This window comes from Coregonus clupeaformis, unplaced genomic scaffold (genome assembly GCF_020615455.1).
Source record: "Coregonus clupeaformis isolate EN_2021a unplaced genomic scaffold, ASM2061545v1 scaf0153, whole genome shotgun sequence".
NCBI lineage: Eukaryota > Metazoa > Chordata > Actinopteri > Salmoniformes > Salmonidae > Coregonus > Coregonus clupeaformis.
The window spans coordinates 501,798-509,591 of record NW_025533608.1 but is presented as its reverse complement, the minus strand read 5'-3'; the positions used below and the strand labels follow the sequence as shown (position 1 = coordinate 509,591).

The window sequence follows — 7,794 nt, the reverse complement described above, 5'->3', positions numbered from 1 at the left end:
AAAGATCTCTGTACGTTTCTGAGAGACCTCTTCCAACCTTTTTCCTTCCGGCAAGTATTCGACTTCTCATTCCTGTTGCAGACGATGGGGAAGGGGTATCAGGGTGTGAATCGGGGGCAGCTGAGTTAGGGGCAGGTATGTTGTTCTGGCTGCAAGTCATCTGGTGACTGAGGCGGTGTGTTGTCTGATAGGTAGGTCTCCATTGCAACTGTTCTCTTTAAAGTCTGTCTTCTATTCTGTTGGTTGCATTTCCATTGCCTTCTCATTTCTTTGTAAGCACTGAAAAATATTTAACTTCTCCCTCTCCCTTTTTTCTTCCAGTATCCCTCCCTGTCTTTTTGCAGATGTTCCTGGTATCGATCATTTTTTCATTTGTTTCTATATGGTCTGTGACCTCTGCTGTTTTTTGTGGCATCTGTTAAAAACAAAGACTACTTAGTTTTCAATTTGTACACACCTTGGAGCATTTTCTAGATTAAATGAATTTAAAACATCATTAAATAAGCCTAAAGTTTTTTTTTTAAAGTTTAGTAAAAACTAATAAAATAATGGATTTGTCATTTCCACCACGTTCTGTCATTTCCGGCAGTTAAGTTTGTGATGGAAATGACGCTTCTACAGTTTCTGGAGAGAAATTAGACTGCTTAGCGTGCTTTGGCTAGTATTACAGCTAGCATAGTTTACACTAAATACCATTATTTATTTTTTTATCAATTTCTACCACAAAATAAAGAAATTATAGCCTGTTTGAATTGACTGACAATAAAAATATTCTCTACACAAGCAATATTTACCTCGATTTGTCTTTAGCTTCTGGCCATCACATCTGGAACAACTGTCCACTGCAGCCATGTGCTTCAGTGTCACAATATGTTTCCATGGTAACTAAATTAACATTCTCTTGAAAAAAAACTTTATTAATGAGGAATTTGTCCTCAGTGGTCGAAATGACACCACTACCAAAAAGGACAGATATATTTTGTGGAAACAACACAAAGGGCATACTCACAATAAATATTGATATAGGAGGCTGTGATGAAAACTAATGGGACTGTAGCAGGGTGTGAGCTGTTTCGATTCAGCGTTGATTGACATGGTAATGGCCCAATAGTATTGGAGAAAAGTTGGAAAAAAAACTGACCCTGCTGACGCCGTACGTTAAAGTGTGACATGTTACGACGTAACGTACGGCACACATTATTTCAACTTATTCTGTGCCGTACAGCCTCTTTCCACCAGGTGTAGCGCTTCTCTCGCAGATTAAAAACAAGAAATGATCAGTTACTTGTGAGTTCATCAATAGTTAATTCAATCAATTGTTAATTTTCCGCATAGTCACTGCGAGCCATAAATCATGACTCTCATAAACCGTGACACCCAGTTTAATTGTCAAGATAAATTTAGCGCCGCCCTAAAAACCCTATTCAAATTCGACACAAACCTTCAAATAGGTATGTAATGAAACATTATATAAACTCTTTATAGTGTTTTATTTACATTTTAGAGGTGATAAGTTGGACAAATCAGGTGAAAAAAGCCGGTTCCCCACACAACATATCTCCCCCTTTCACTATGACGCAGTAGCTTTCACTTCCCCAACCGCCATTTTTACAAAGACCGGCCGGAGCTCCATTGCTTTCTTCGATCATGCAGAGACGGGCAGCGAAGGTCTCGTCATTGACTTTGCTGGAAAGGGGAGAAATTGTGCTTTACAATGGTATTCATATTACAGTTGACCTGGAAGTATTACGCTTTTGGGGCGCTAAAATTAGGAAAAAATGTACGGAACAGCGCAATGTACAAAAGTGCGTTAGCTACCGTTATAATGTTCTTACAGAAAAACAGAAGCTCAAAAGTCTGGATCAGGGACGAGGGCAAAACAGTGAAATAGAGGTATAAATTGCATCTGAAAAGTAGCTAAAATACTTGATAGAGAGGTGTTAAAAAAAGTCTGGGGTGATTGTAGTGTGAACTTATCAAAGAACAAAACATAAAAAAATACAGTGGGGGAAAAAAAGTATTTAGTCAGCCACCAATTGTGCAAGTTCTCCCACTTAAAAAGATGAGAGAGGCCTGTAATTTTCATCATAGGTACACATCAACTATGACAGACAAATTGAGAGAGAAAAATCCAGAAAATCACATTGTAGGATTTTTTATGAATTTATTTGCAAATTATGGTGGAAAATAAGTATTTGGTCACCTAAAAACAAGCAAGATTTCTGGCTCTCACAGACCTGTAACTTCTTCTTTAAGAGGCTCCTCTGTCCTCCACTCGTTACCTGTATTAATGGCACCTGTTTGAACTTGTTATCAGTATAAAAGACACCTGTCCACAACCTCAAACAGTCACACTCCAAACTCCACTATGGCCAAGACCAAAGAGCTGTCAAAGGACACCAGAAACAAAATTGTAGACCTGCACCAGGCTGGGAAGACTGAATCTGCAATAGGTAAGCAGCTTGGTTTGAAGAAATCAACTGTGGGAGCAATTATTAGGAAATGGAAGACATACAAGACCACTGATAATCTCCCTCGATCTGGGGCTCCACGCAAGATCTCACCCGTGGGGTCAAAATGATCACAAGAACGGTGAGCAAAAATCCCAGAACCACACGGGGGGACCTAGTGAATGACCTGCAGAGAGCTGGGACCAAAGTAACAAAGCCTACCATCAGTAACACACTACGCCGCCAGGGACTCAAATCCTGCAGTGCCAGACGTGTCCCCCTGCTTAAGAAAGTACATGTCTAGGCCCGTCTGAAGTTTGCTAGAGTGCATTTGGATGATCCAGAAGAGGATTGGGAGAATGTAATATGGTCAGATGAAACCAAAATAGAACTTTTTGGTAAAAAAACTCAACTCGTCGTGTTTGGAGGACAAAGAATGCTGAGTTGCATCCAAAGAACACCATACCTACTGTGAAGCATGGGGGTGGAAACATCATGCTTTGGGGCTGTTTTTCTGCAAAGGGACCAGGACGACTGATCCGTGTAAAGGAAAGAATGAATGGGGCCATGTATCGTGAGATTTTGAGTGAAAACCTCCTTCCATCAGCAAGGGCATTGAAGATGAAACGTGGCTGGGTCTTTCAGCATGACAATGATCCCAAACACACCGCCCAGGCAACGAAGGAGTGCCTTCGTAAGAAGCATTTCAAGGTCCTGGAGTGGCCTAGCCAGTCTCCAGATCTCAACCCCCATAGAAAATCTTTGGAGGGAGTTGAAAGTCTGTGTTGCCCAGCGACAGCCCCAAAACATCACTGCTCTAGAGGAGATCTGCATGGAGGAATGGGCCAAAATACCAGCAACAGTGTGTGAAAACCTTGTGAAGACTTACAGAAAACGTTTGACCTGTGTCATTGCCAACAAAGGGTATATAACAAAGTATTGAGAAACTTTTGTTATTGACCAAATACTTATTTTCCACCATAATTTGCAAATAAATTCATTAAAAATCCTACAATGTGATTTTCTGGATTTTTTTCCCTCCTTTTGTCTGTCATAGTTGACGTGTACCTATGATGAAAATTACAGGCCTCTCTCATCTTTTTAAGGGGAGAACTTGCACAATTGGTGGCTGACTAAATACTTTTTTCCCCCACTGTATATATATATTAGAAATGCCTGTAGTTACAGAATCACCCATAAACAAGATGTAACTCCTGTGGTGTTTAGGCTTAACAAATTTAGACAACCCTTCTACAAGTTCCAACCCTGACGGGGGTGAGCGGTTTGACAAAAAGAGAAGGCTTTTCATAATAAAAAAAAGTTATGGATGACGGACAGATTTACAGGGTGAGAGGAACGAGGATTGTCGGAAGAAGGCCGATGCTTTTCCACTCTCAGATCTTCACGGTAACAAAATGAAAGCATAAAAACAACGATTCAAGGCTAAATACAGCAGCGTCGGGATTCCATATAGGGTCGGCGAGTATGTTCATCCTTGTTAGAAAATGTCCCCCCCACCCCGAATTTGCTAAATTTGTTAATTCCTGGTGGCACAACCTCGACTAACGTGCGACATCCTGTCAATTGGGACACAGCTGTCTGACTGGGTTTAGTTCAGCTGTCCTGTTGCACTTACCCAACATGACCACTAGAGGGTAGCGAACATCCACACAAGTGTCTGCTTTCTTCACCACACAATGAAAGTTTTAGGTCTGAAAAAGACTAAACTACCTTCGGGGGGGCAAAACTACCCACAGGGGGGTAAAATAAGGAACGCTTCACGAATTTGCGTGTCATCCTTGCGCAGGGGCCATGCTAATCTTCTCTGTATCGTTCCAATTTTAGTATATGTGCTGCCGAAGCGAGCACAACTAGTCACTCTTATCAGACATTATTTATAGGACCAGTCTAGATTAGCAGTCTCATTGACGGTTATTCTCTGGAAGCACACTGATAACACTCACATATGCTTATAAACAGTCAACACACCTCTATACATACACAGAGTTCTCTGCGGTACCATCTAAAAGCTTCTAACAGTTTCCGTTTACCGAGCAGCAGGGCATGCTGGGGGTTATGTAGAGTAGCAGGGCCGTGTTCGGGCTGTGACTGGTGTCGTATCCCCCCCCCTCCTCCCTTCCCTCATAAATCTTTGCTAGGCCAGTAGAAACTAAACTGGTCCTAAATCTGTATCTAGTTACAACTTCTACTCAGAGCTGAGGGGATTTGCCATTTTTAAAACAGCAGAAAATCTTACCAACAAGAGGGGAAACTAAACAAAAATATATATTTGTGCTGAATACGCAAAAATCGCCATCTTGGATGTTTTATTTATTTAAAGCCGTCCTCTTTCACGTCCGCTGGTACAGTACTGCTTTCCTCCGCCAGATGGAGCTCCATTCACTGCAAATGAGACGTGGGGACGATCAACGCTGTTCCATTGAACCTACGCAACTCTCTGCCCAGAGAAACGCTATGAATTTCTCACGTTTGACATCAGGTCTACAATTTAGAACAAAATACAAACAACGTTCAAATAAAACAAGAAATAGGAGGCAGTCTGCGCTCTTTAAAAATGTCCTTTAAACCTAAATAGCGTCTGTTCAGTTTTGGATGTATTCCTATTTTTCCGACAGTGTGCGTGTATCTATCTCTTCCAACAAATACACCAACCATGTTTCCCAGACTAGTATATTCTAAGACAAAGTTGAAAGCAGACAAACTCTGTTTAATAAAAATGGTTTTCACTTTACATTACAGCAACACGGAATAAAGCATTGGTAATGACAATGGTGGGTAGGTAACAAGTTATAGCTAGCTAACGTTACTCACACACGTCGATGCAAGGCTGTAAATGTGTAATTTAGCTAATCTGAAGGGAGAAGCAAGCATGGCCATAGGGGGCCGGGGCCCCCCCCACTTGAGGGAATGTATTATTAAATATACGTACTGTAGGCTAATAATAATTGTGCCCTGCCCTCCCATGCATTTCATATGCCCCCCTTAAGACTGAGGTCTGGCGACGGGTCTGCATAGCATAGCTAGCTAATTATGGCTTTTTCAACGACAGTAGCTAGCAAGCCTAGGCTATAACACACGGGTATTTTATAAGGCCAGAGTAACTTACCTATTTACATTTTAGTCATTTAGCAGAAGCTCTTATCCAGAGCGACTTACAGTTAGTGAGTGCATACATTAATTTTGTATTTTTCATTCCCCGTGGGAATCGAACCCACAACCCTGGTCTACCAACTGAGCTACATCCCTATAAGCTTACCTTTCGCAAGTATATGACTTTCTGGTTCCTATTCTGGTAAGCGCTTGCTGGTATTTGTCTACAGGTCACAAGGGCCCAACAGCGCTGTCATCCCAACGGCTTCTCGTGGTTCAATCAACGCTCGACGCGCCCTATCACCGCAAATTGTCTACATACCCCTGAAGATGGTTGAAAGAAATAGAGCCTGTATGTATGCAAGAACATTAGGTGGTTGTTACTCCAGATATGATGTCCGAGAACCATAATAGGTGGTTTGTAGAAAGTTTTCAGTAGCTAGTCACAGTCATTGGTCTACTCTAAAACATGTTTCTCATATCAGTGCCTACATTCTTCTATGATTTCCAGTAGCAACGCGCAAAAACAATGGTTGGTGCTATTTGTAATCATTGGGACATCCATACCCTAAACCCTTTTATTTTTTATTTATTTTTTTACCTTTATTTAACCAGGCAAGTCAGTTCAGAACAAATTCTTTTTTACAATGACGGCCTACACCGGCCAAACCCCGACGACGCTGGGCCAATTGTGCACCGCCCTATGGGACTCCCAATCACAGCCTGTTGTGATACAGCCTGGAATCGAACCAGGGGTCTGTAGTGACGCCTCAAGCACTGAGATGCAGTGCCTTAGACCACTAACCTTAACCTTAACCCGTAACTAACCCTATCCTTAAAACAGAATCTTTGGGACCTCCCGTTTCATTCCATTGAAATTGACAAGATGTCCCAAGGATGCCTTTTCCCAAAGCTTAAACAATATTGGTATTTTGTTATATTTGAGACAACGTAAGGGGGAAATTCCAACCACTCAGACACCAACACTGAAGGATCATCCTTAAAATATTGATGTCATCGTGTGAATCAATTTTCAATATGTTAACTATCAGAAAAAGCAACGAACTGGGCAGCAGCCACTGTTAGCAAATTAATATATCTACATTAGTTTATTCCATTCTAAACCCTATCCTGTCCTGCGTATGTAGAGGAGAGGTAGTGCTTAGGTCATCATGATCTCAGAGCAAAGAAAATAAAACAGCTTGTATTTCTGTATTATGGACCGATGGCTAAAAATAAAGAGACATTTATGGAGTAGGGCTACGCTAAAAATACATTTTCATCGTTCAGCCACAAGAAAATAACTACATTGTAGCCCACTGAAAATATCTCTCTCTCTCTCTCTCTCTCTCTCTCTCTCTCTCTCTCTCTCTCTCTCTCTCTCTCTCTCTCCCTCTCTCTCTCTCTCTCTCTCTCTCTCTCTCCCTCTCTCTCCCTCTCTCTCTCTCGCTCTCTCTCTCTCTCTCTCTCTCTCCTCCTCTCCCCCTCTCTCTCTCTCTGCCTCTCTCTCTCTCTCTCTCTCTCTCTCTCTCTCTCTCTCTCTCTCTCTCTCTCCCTCTCTCTCCCTCTCTCTCTCTCTCTCTCTCTCTGTCTCTCTCTCTCCCTCTCTCTCTCTTCTGGTAAGTGCTTACTGGTATTTGTCTACAGGTCACAAGGGCCCAACAGCGCTGTCATCCAACGGCTTCTCGTGGTTCAATCAACGCTCGACGCGCCCTATCACCGCAAATTGTCTACATACCCCTGAAGATGGTTGAAAGAAATAGAGCCTGTATGTATGCAAGAACAGTAGGTGGTTGTTACTCCAGATATGATGTCCGAGAACCATAATAGGTGGTTTGTAGAAAGTTTTCAGTAGCTAGTCTCAGTCATTGGTCTACTCTAAAACATGTTTCTCATATCAGTGCCTACATTCTTCTATGATTTCCAGTAGCAACGCGCAAAAACAATGGTTGGTGCTATTTGTAATCATTGGGACATCCATACCCTAAACCCTTTTATTTTTTATTTATTTTTTTACCTTTATTTAACCAGGCAAGTCAGTTCAGAACAAATTCTTTTTTACAATGATGGCCTACACCGGCCAAACCCCGACGACGCTGGGCCAATTGTGCACCGCCCTATGGGACTCCCAATCACGGCCGGTTGTGATACAGCCTGGAATCTAACCAGGGGGTCTGTAGTGACGCCTCAAGCACTGAGATGCAGTGCCTTAGACCACTAACCTTAACCTTAA

General features: G+C 42.0%; 1 non-coding gene across 1 annotated transcript; it reads right to left on the bottom strand.

Annotated features, from left to right (window-relative positions):
* Positions 1–4,212: 4,212 nt before the first annotated feature.
* Positions 4,213–4,319, bottom strand: LOC121558224. The gene has a single exon (XR_005998501.1). It is a non-coding gene; the product is annotated as a U6 spliceosomal RNA (small nuclear RNA).
* Positions 4,320–7,794: the final 3,475 nt, after the last annotated feature.